The 10,467-nt window shown below is 59.4% G+C and overlaps 1 protein-coding gene across 4 annotated transcripts in view; it reads left to right on the top strand.

Moving 5' to 3' along the window:
* The first annotated feature begins 3,449 nt into the window (after nucleotides 1-3,449).
* Nucleotides 3,450-10,467, top strand: part of PUM2 (pumilio RNA binding family member 2) — a 162,047-nt gene continuing 155,029 nt past the window's right edge. For all 4 annotated transcript variants that reach the window (XM_075341143.1, XM_075341142.1, XM_075341141.1 and 1 more), the window contains exon 1: nucleotides 3,450-3,577. The gene's annotated coding sequence lies outside the window, so the exon portion shown is untranslated. The remainder of the gene's footprint in view (nucleotides 3,578-10,467) is intronic.

Below are 10,467 nucleotides of genomic sequence, written 5' to 3'. Positions count from 1 at the left end.
AGTATGATGTCTCTACAGCCCCCCCCCCCACTCAGTATGATGTCTCTACAGCCCCCACTCAGTATGATGTCCCTACAGCCCCCCCACTCAGTATGATGTCTCTACAGCCCCCACTCAGTATGATATCTCTACAGCCCCCACTCAGTATGATGTCTCTACAGCCCCCCCCCCACTCAGTATGATGTCTCTACAGCCCCCACTCAGTATGATGTCTCTACAGCCCCCCCCCACTCAGTATGATGTCTCTACAGCCCCCCCCCACTCAGTATGATGTCTCTACAGCCCCCACTCAGTATGATGTCTCTACAGCCCCGCACTCAGTATATCTCTACAGCCCCCCACTCAGTATGATGTCTCTACAGCCCCCACTCAGTATGATGTCTCTACAGCACCCACTCAGTATGATGTCCCTACAGCCCCCCACTCAGTATGATGTCTCTACAGCCTCCCACTCAGTATGATATCTCTACAGCCCCGCACTTAGTATATCTCTACAGCCCCCACTCAGTATGATGTCCCTACAGCCCTCCACTCAGTATGATGTCCCTACAGCCCCCCACTCAGTATGATGTCTCTACAGCCCCCCACTCAGTATGATGTCCCTACAGCCCCCCACTCAGTATGATGTCTCTACAGCCTCCCACTCAGTATGATATCTCTACAGCCCCGCACTCAGTATATCTCTACAGCCCCCACTCAGTATGATGTCTCTACAGCCCCGCACTCAGTATATCTCTACAGCCCCCACTCAGTATGATGTCCCTACAGCCCTCCACTCAGTATGATGTCCCTACAGCCCCCCACTCAGTATGATGTCTCTACAGCCCCCCACTCAGTATGATGTCTGTACAGCCCTCACTCAGTATGATGTCTCTACAGCCCCGCACTCAGTATATCTCTACAGCCCCCACTCAGTATGTCTCTACAACCCCCACTCAGTATATCTCTACAGCCCCCACTCAGTATGATGTCTCTACAGCCCCGCACTCAGTATATCTCTACAGCCCCCACTCAGTATGATGTCTCTACAGCCCCCCACTCAGTATGATGTCTCTACAGCCCCCACTCAGTATGATGTCTCTACAGCCCCCACTCAGTATGATGTCTCTACAGCACCCACTCAGTATGATGTCTCTACAGCCCCCACTCAGTATGATGTCTCTACAGCCCCCACTCAGTATGATGGATCCACAACCCCTTCCTCAGTATGTCTCTACAGCCCCCACTCAGTATGATGTCTCTACAGCCCCCACTCAGTATGATGTCTCTACAGCCCCCACTCAGTATGATGTCCCTACAGCCCTCCCACTCAATATGATGGCTCCACAGCCCCTCAGTATGATGTCCCTACAGCCCCCCTTCAGTATGATGTCCTTACAAACCCCTTCACATAGTATGATGTCCCTACAGCCCCCCCCACTCAGTATGATGTCTCTACAGCCCCCACTCAGTATGATATCTCTACAGCCCCCACTCAGTATGATGTCTCTACAGCCCCCCCCACTCAGTATGATGTCTCTACAGCCCCCACTCAGTATGATGTCTCTACAGCCCCCCCCCCACTCAGTATGATGTCTCTACAGCCCCCACTCAGTATGATATCTCTACAGCCCCCACTCAGTATGATGTCTCTACAGCCCCCCCCACTCAGTATGATGTCTCTACAGCCCCCACTCAGTATGATGTCCCTACAGCCCCCCCACTCAGTATGATGTCTCTACAGCCCCCACTCAGTATGATATCTCTACAGCCCCCACTCAGTATGATGTCTCTACAGCCCCCCCCACTCAGTATGATGTCTCTACAGCCCCCCCCACTCAGTATGATGTCTCTACAGCCCCCACTCAGTATGATGTCTCTACAGCCCCGCACTCAGTATATCTCTACAGCCCCCCACTCAGTATGATGTCTCTACAGCCCCCACTCAGTATGATGTCTCTACAGCCCCCCACTCAGTATGATGTCTCTACAGCCCCCACTCAGTATGATGTCTCTACAGCCCCCACTCAGTATGATGTTTCTACAGCCCCCACTCAGTATGATGTTTCTACAGCCCCCACTCAGTATGATGTCCCTACAGCCCCCACTCAGTATGATGTCCCTACAGACCTCCACTCAGTATGATGTCCCTACAGACCTCCACTCAGTATGATGTCCCTACAGCCCCCCACTCAGTATGATGTCCCTACAGCCCCCCACTCAGTATTATGTCCCTACAGCCCCCCCTCAGTATTATGTCCCTACAGCCCTCCACTCAGTATGATGTCCCTACAGACCTCCACTCAGTATGATGTCCCTACAGCCCCCCCACTCAGTATGATGTCCCTACAGACCTCCACTCAGTATGATGTCCCTACACCCCCCCACTCAGTATGATGTCCCTACAGCCCCCCACTCAGTATGATGTCCCTACAGACCTCCACTCAGTATGATGTCCCTACAGCCCCCCCACTCAGTATGATGTCCCTACAGCCCCCCACTCAGTATGATGTCCCTACTGACCTCCACTCAGTATGATGTCCCTACAGCCCCCCACTCAGTATGATGTCCCTACAGCCCCCCACTCAGTATTATGTCCCTACAGCCCCCCACTCAGTATGATGTCCCTACAGCCCTCCACTCAGTATGATGTCCCTACAGACCTCCAGCTGGCAGGTATGATGTCCCTACAGCCCCCCACTCAGTATGATGTCTCTACAGCACCCCTACTCAGTATATCTCTACAGCCCCACACTCAGTATGATGTCTCTACAGCCCCCCACTCAGTATGATGTCCCTAGACCTCCACCTCAGTATGATGTCCCTACAGACCTCCACTCAGTATGATGTCCTTACAGCCCCCCACTCAGTATGATGTCCCTACAGCCCCGCACTCAGTATGATGTCCCTACAGCCCCCCACTCAGTATGATAGCCCCACCAATGCCAGGCTGCTACTCTGTAATGAGGGTCCCCACAATTCCTGGCATTGTGTGCTCCCCTGGCCCGCTGCCTCCCCTCTGTAGTGTGATTACCTGAGTACCACAAGCACACACCGACGTGAATTCCCATAGAAATGAATAGGATTCTTTTAAAAGTTTTTTTTAGGATTTTGAAGCCGATTCCATCCAGAAAAAAAACTTTAAAACCCTCAGTGTGAACACGCAGCTGAAGCGATCTCATGTACGGCAGAAAACTATTAAAAAAAACCCATGATAACGTGGCCACAAAGTGAGACCGCCTATTGCAGCAGTGATACAGGCGCTGTACAAGCATTGTCCTCTATGACCATATACGCGGGGGTGGCAAGCCTCCGCACGCAGGGCTATGTACACACTGTGCTGCGGCCGGCTCGGGGCTCCGGGGCCGGTAGTGACGTGTGGGCCCGGCAGGAGGAGGTGAGGCCGGCAGGTGGAGGCCGCGGTCAGGAGTCGCCTCCTCCGTCTCCCAGGCTGCAGTGCGCAGGCGCAGCAGGCGGTGTAGTAGCCGCTCGGCCGCCGCTCTCCTCCTCGCCATGTTGCAGTGACTCCGGCCTCAGCAGCTCCACGCTCCGTCTATGCGGCCCGAGCCTCGCTCTGGAGCTGTCACCGAACCAGGCGGTGAGTGAGCGGCGCGCGGGCCACTGGGGGCCGGGGATCGGGCAGGAAGAGCTAGGCCGCACTCGGGCCTGGCATGTCGGGAGAGGGCCCGGCTGGTGGTGTGTGCTGGAGCCCGGGAGGGTGCACTGCATGGGGGCCGAGCAGGCCTGTACTAGGAGGAGGAGGAGGAGGGAAGTGCGGCCATTACTGGCATTGTCCACAGGCTACCATTACTACTATGTCTGGCAGGAGGTGGCAGTGCAGCATGGCCTCATCCGGGGGTGAGAGGGCAGAGGTAGGCCCGGGAGGTGACGAGGGCAGGCCGAGGCCCGGGGGTGAAGGGGCAGGGGGAAGAAGGGAACCCGGGGGTGAAGGGGCAGGGGGAAGAAGGGAACCCGGGGGTGAAGGGGCAGGCGGGAAGAAGGGAACCCGGGGGTGAAGGGGGCAGGGGGAAGAAGAGAACCCGGGGGTGAAGGGGCAGGGGGAAGAAGGGGAGGCCCGGGGGTGAAGGGGCAGGGGGAAGAAGGGGAGGCCTGGGGGTGAAGGGGAAGAAGGGAACCCGGGGGTGAAGGGGCAGGGGAAGAAGGGAACCCGGGGGTGAAGGGGCAGGGGGAAGAAGAGAACCCGGGGGTGAAGGGGCAGGGGGAAGAAGAGAACCCGGGGGTGAAGGGGCAGGGGGAAGAAGAGAACCCGGGGGTGAAGGGGCAGGGGGAAGAAGAGAACCCGGGGGTGAAGGGGCAGGGGGAAGAAGAGAACCCGGGGGTGAAGGGGCAGGGGGAAGAAGAGAACCCGGGGGTGAAGGGGCAGGGGGAAGAAGAGAACCCGGGGGTGAAGGGGCAGGGGAAGAAGAGAACCCGGGGGTGAAGGGGCAGGGGAAGAAGGGAACCCGGGGTGAAGGGGCAGGGGGAAGAAGGGAACCCCCGGGGGTGAAGGGGCAGGGGGAAGAAGGGAACCCGGGGTGAAGGGGCAGGGGGAAGAAGAGAACCCGGGGGTGAAGGGGCAGGGGGAAGAAGAGAACCCGGGGAGTGAAGGGGCAGGGGGAAGAAGAGAACCCGGGGGTGAAGGGGCAGGGGGAAGAAGGGAACCCCGGGGGTGAAGGGGCAGGGGGAAGAAGGGAACCCGGGGGGTGAAGGGGGCAGGGGGAAGAAGGGAACCCGGGGGTGAAGGGGCAGGGGGAAGAAGAGAACCCGGGGGTGAAGGGGCAGGGGGAAGAAGAGAACCCGGGGGTGAAGGGGCAGGGGGAAGAAGAGAACCCGGGGTGAAGGGGCAGGGGGAAGAAGAGAACCCGGGGGTGAAGGGGCAGGGGGAAGAAGGGAACCCGGGGGTGAAGGGGCAGGGGGAAGAAGGGAACCCGGGGGTGAAGGGGCAGGGGGAAGAAGGGAACCCGGGGGTGAAGGGGCAGGGGGAAGAAGAGAACCCGGGGGTGAAGGGGCAGGGGGAAGAAGAGAACCCGGGGGTGAAGGGGCAGGGGGAAGAAGAGAACCCGGGGGTGAAGGGGCAGGGGGAAGAAGGGAACCCGGGGGTGAAGGGGCAGGGGGAAGAAGGGAACCCGGGGGTGAAGGGGCAGGGGGAAGAAGGGAACCCGGGGGTGAAGGGGCAGGGGGAAGAAGGGAACCCGGGGGTGAAGGGGCAGGAGGAAGAAGGGAACCCGGGGGTGAAGGGGCAGGAGGAAGAAGGGAACCCGGGGGTGAAGGGGTAGGGGGAAGAAGGGGAACCCGGGGGTGAAGGGGTAGGGGGAAGAAGGGGAACCCGGGGGTGAAGGGGCAGGGGGAAGAAGGGGAACCCGGGGGTGAAGGGGCAGGAGGAAGAAGGGAACCCGGGGGTGAAGGGGTAGGGGGGAAGAAGGGGAACCCGGGGGTGAAGGGGCAGGGGGAAGAAGGGGGAACCCGGGGGTGAAGGGGCAGGGGGGAAGAAGGGGAACCCGGGGGGGTGAAGGGGCAGGGGGAAGAAGGGGAACCCGGGGGTGAAGGGGCAGGGGGAAGAAGGGGAACCCCGGGGGTGAAGGGGCAGGGGGAAGAAGGGGAACCCCGGGGGTGAAGGGGCAGGGGGAAGAAGGGGAACCCCGGGGGTGAAGGGGCAGGGGGAAGAAGGGGAACCCCGGGGGTGAAGGGGCAGGGGGAAGAAGGGGAGGCCCGGGGGTGAAGGGGCAGGGGGAAGAAGGGACCTGCCTGGGGGTGAAGGGGCAGGGGGAAGAAGGGACCTGCCTGGGGGTGAAGGGGCAGGGGGAAGAAGGGACCTGCCTGGGGGTGAAGGGGCAGGGGGAAGAAGGGACCTGCCTGGGGATGAAGGGGCAGGGGGGAAGAAGGGACCTGCCTGGGGATGAAGGGGCAGGGGGAAGAAGGGACCTGCCTGGGGATGAAGGGGCAGGGGGAAGAAGGGACCTGCCTGGGGATGAAGGGGCAGGGGGAAGAAGGGACCTGCCTGGGGATGAAGGGGCAGGGGGAAGAAGGGACCTGCCTGGGGATGAAGGGGCAGGGGGAAGAAGGGACCTGCCTGGGGATGAAGGGGCAGGGGGAAGAAGGGACCTGCCTGGGGATGAAGGGGCAGGGGGAAGAAGGGACCTGCCTGGGGATGAAGGGGCAGGGGAAGAAGGGACCTGCCTGGGGATGAAGGGGCAGGGGGAAGAAGGGACCTGCCTGGGGATGAAGGGGCAGGGGGAAGAAGGGACCTGCCTGGGGATGAAGGGGCAGGGGGAAGAAGGGACCTGCCTGGGGATGAAGGGGCAGGGGGAAGAAGGGACCTGCCTGGGGATGAAGGGGCAGGGGGAAGAAGGGACCTGCCTGGGGATGAAGGGGCAGGGGGAAGAAGGGACCTGCCTGGGGATGAAGGGGCAGGGGAAGAAGGACCTGCCTGGGGATGAAGGGGCAGGGGGAAGAAGGGACCTGCCTGGGGATGAAGGGGCAGGGGGAAGAAGGGACCTGCCTGGGGATGAGAGGGTGAAGGGGCAGGGGGAAGAAGGGACCTGCCTGGGGATGAGAGGGTGAAGGGGCAGGGGGAAGAAGGGACCTGCCTGGGGATGAGAGGGTGAAGGGGCAGGGGGAAGAAGGGACCCTGCCTGGGGATGAGAGGGGGAAGGGGCAGGGGGAAGAAGGGACCTGCCTGGGGATGAGAGGGTGAAGGGGGGGCTCGGTTGGTGAGAGGGGCAGGCGGAAGAAGGGACCCGGGAGTGAAGGGGCAGGAGGAACAGTGGACCTGGACCATAGGGGTGAAGGGGCAGGAGGAACAGGGGACCCGGGGAGGTGAAGAGGGCCTGGGGATGAGGGGGGGGGCAGTGATGAGGAGAGCTGGTGGGTGAGGGAGAAGAGTGGGCAGGAAGAGGGGGACAGGGGGAGGCGTAAGAGGGGGGTAAAGAATGCAGGTGGAGGCCTGGCGGCTAAGGGGTAAGGGGGGTCAGAGGAGGGCTGCCCAGGGGTGAGGGGGGGGGCAGGGGGAGGCCTAGGGAGGAGGGCCTCCTGTCACTGAGGAGAGGGGTCAGGGTCACCTGTCATCGGATACTGGTGGGGAATGGGAGGATCTCCTGCCACCGGCTACTAATGGGGGGTGGTGTCTCCTGTCACCGGGTACTGGTGATGAATGAAGGGGGGGGGGGGGGTGTCTCCTTTCACTGAGTACTGGTGGAGAATGAAGGGAGGGGGGTCTCCTTTCACTGAGTACTGGTGGAAAAATGAAGGGAGGGGGGTCTCCTGTCACTGGGTACTGATGGAGAATGAAGGGGGGGTGTCTCCTGTCACCGGGTACTGGTGATGAATGAAGGGGGGGGTCTCCTGTCACCGGGTAGTCGGGGGGGGGGGGGGGGGGTTCTCCTTTCACCGGGTACTGGTGGAGAATGAAGGGGGGGGGGGGTCTTCTGTCACTGGGTACTGGTGTGGAGAATAAAGGGGGGGGGGGGTGGTCTCCTGTCACTGGGTACTGATGGAGAATGAAGGGGGGGTCTCCTGTCACCGGGTAGTCGGGGGGGGGGGGTGGGGTGGAATGTGGGGGGGTTCTCCTTTCACCGGTACTGGTGGAGAATGAAGGGGGGGGGGGGTCTCCTGTCACCGAGTACTGGTGGAGAATGAAGGGGGCAAGGGGGTCTCCTGTTACTGGGTACTGGTGAAAAATGAAGGGGTGGGGTCTCCTTTCACTGGGTACTGAGGTGGGGGGGTCTCCTATCACCGGGTATTGAGGGCGGGGGGTCTCTTGGCACCAGGAAGATGGTGGAGAGGTCGGAGGGGTCTACTAGCAGTGGGGAAAAGGGGGGTGTATCTTCGGGGTAGAGGGGGTGGGAGTCTTCTGGCAGTGGGGGGGGTGTCTTGGCACGGTGGAGGTGAGCTGGTCGCCGTTGCTCTGTGCTGTACCCTGTCAGGGCTTTCTGGCCTGTGTGGTCGCCCGTCTTATGGGGTCGCTCCATCACCCCGGGCATTGTGGCACTGTTGTAGGTGACCGGTTCTCTTTGCTGGTTAGTAGGATCCTTTTTTCTGACCTTTGGTCACATCTGAGGTGGCCCAGGCTGACCTCTATAGTTGCATTACTCGCTGTCCTCACTCGCGGAGGAGGTGCAGTAGGTGATACTCATCCCTTGGACATTGAGGTTCCTCAATGACCCTTATGGGGTACACCCGTGTGGTCACCACTCCTCGGGGGGCGTCCAGGCCCCCATCACCACATCTGCCTGTTGATATCCTGCTGCAGTCTTGCTGTTCTGGATTGTGGGAGAGCAGTGTGCTGCCCCCTGTATTGGAGGCCGGTTCAGTCGCCACACCAGCTTTCCCAGAGTGGGATACAACTAGAAAACAGGCGGCCGATTCCACAATGAGGAGGAACATTCCTGTGGCTGAGGACGTCGTGGTCACATCACAGCGGTGGACGCTGAGTAAACAAAGCTCAGGAAAACGATTCATCCTCCGCCTTCCTGTGTGAGCGCTCCCTGCGCCCAGCTCCCAGTGTGCACCAGTGCCGGCGTCTGCTCAGGCATGCTGGGAGTTGTAGTTTCCCAGCGGTGTTGTGCAGCAGAACCCCAGTGTTTACATGTCTTTGTTGTTTTACATTTTGTTTCTGTTTTTCTTTGTTTTGACAAGGCACGTACAGAAACCTGAGCTTCACTGGAGGGCAAACCTGGCCGCCGCGGGGGGCTTCAGCGGACCCCCGTCTGCCATAATCCATCAGATCCTCAACCACCAAATCTTATCCACACGAGTATTGAATTTCCACAGCACAAATTGATCCTTGGGGCAGATTCTCAATCCGCAGTGAATATTTCATTGCCCTCTGAGGTCTGTAATGGATCCTCTATTGTCACGTCATCAAAAAGCACAATTTGTTTTTTTTTTTCCTATGCCGGAGCTGATTACCGCTGTTTTTCTGCAGCACGTCGCACCCTAAGAGCCTGTGCACACATTGCAGTTTTGCCTCATTTTGTGTTCTGCGCAGTTTTGTCACAAAACCTGAAGGATTTCCTGATACCTGCAAAGTGACCGGGATCCTAAAGTCTCGTGCACACGTTGCTTATTTTTTACTTGCAGATGGAAATCTGCAGTTTTATCTGTTCTTTCAGTGTTTTTGCTGCAGATTTCACCCAGACTAAAGAGTGGTGAAAAAATCTGCACCATTAAAACACCTGCACAAAAGTGGGCAAAAATACATGTTTCACGGTGTTTTTCCTGCCAAGTGATGCAGAAACTTCTGCTCCGAATACTTGCTATGTGCACGTACCCTTAGTCCCCTTTCACATTGCGTTTTACCTTCCGCTCACAGGTCCCGTCGGAGCATCCATCCGAACCGCGCTCCCCCCCCCCCCCCCCCCCCACACTCTGCCAAGCGTGTTCCGGACGCATGCGCCCGACAGGGCCATTCACTGCTATGGAGCGCACTGCGTTACCGTGTGGTCTGTTTTGTGCCATTTTGTGCACATATACGTTTCTGCAGACGGACACCCGAACGTAGGTGGTCTACGTTCGTGTGTCCGTCTGCAGAAACATATATGTGCACAAAATGGCACAAAACAGCACACGCTAACGCAGTGCGCTCCATAGCAGTGAATGGCCCTGCCGGTCGCATGCGTCTGGAACACGCTTGGCAGAGTGGGGGAGGGGCGGTCCGGACGGATGCCCCGACGGGACCTGTGGACGTAGAGAAAAACGCAATGTGAAAGGAGCCTTAGGGCTGTGTTCCCACTATGGGTATTTGGGGACTTTTTGTTGTTGCAGTTCTATTAAGTACCGTATTTTTTGGTTTGTATGACACCCTGGATTATAAGAAGCACCCCAAATTTAGAGGAGGAAAATAGGAAAAAATAATTTTTAATGTTAGAATGAGGGTCCGCCTTATAATCCTAGTGCGTCTTACTCCTAATGCTCACCGGGAGGGGGGGATGGTCGACCAGGAAGGTCACAGGAGGCAGGGTAGGGGGTGTCGCGGGCTCTGGGTAGGGGGTGTCGCGGGCTCTGGGTAGGGGGTGTCGCGGGCTCTGGGTAGGGGGTGTCGCGGGCTCTGGGTAGGGGGTGTCGCGGGCTCTGGGTAGGGGGTGTCGCGGGCTCTGGGTAGGGGGTGTCGCGGGCTCTGGGTAGGGGGTGTCGCGGGCTCTGGGTAGGGGGTGTCGCGGGCTCTGGGTAGGGGGGGTGCTCGCGGGCTCTGGGTAGGGGGTGTCGCGGGCTCTGGGTATTGGGTGTCGCGGGCTCTGGAGGGTTGGTGATACTGGGAGCTCAGCGGGGTGTCACGGCGGTGAGTGCCGTTGATCTGCCGGTGGGCTGCGGGGTGTCACTGCAGTGGAGCAACTCAGGAGGGTCACAGGAATGGGTGTCGCAGCAGCGGCGTGCACCTGATCTGACTGCTGTCTCCATTGAATTGCCCGCGGTTGATGTGATGGACTTCAAGAAAATGGAGTCCATTGCGTCAATCTGCGCACGCGCCCGCCTCCCCGGCCATTGTCTTGA

This window comes from Anomaloglossus baeobatrachus, chromosome 3, assembly GCF_048569485.1.
Source record: "Anomaloglossus baeobatrachus isolate aAnoBae1 chromosome 3, aAnoBae1.hap1, whole genome shotgun sequence".
In the NCBI taxonomy this organism is placed as follows: Eukaryota; Metazoa; Chordata; class Amphibia; order Anura; family Aromobatidae; genus Anomaloglossus; species Anomaloglossus baeobatrachus.
Note: the sequence above shows the minus strand (reverse complement) of the source record. Positions and strands in the feature narration are given on the sequence as shown.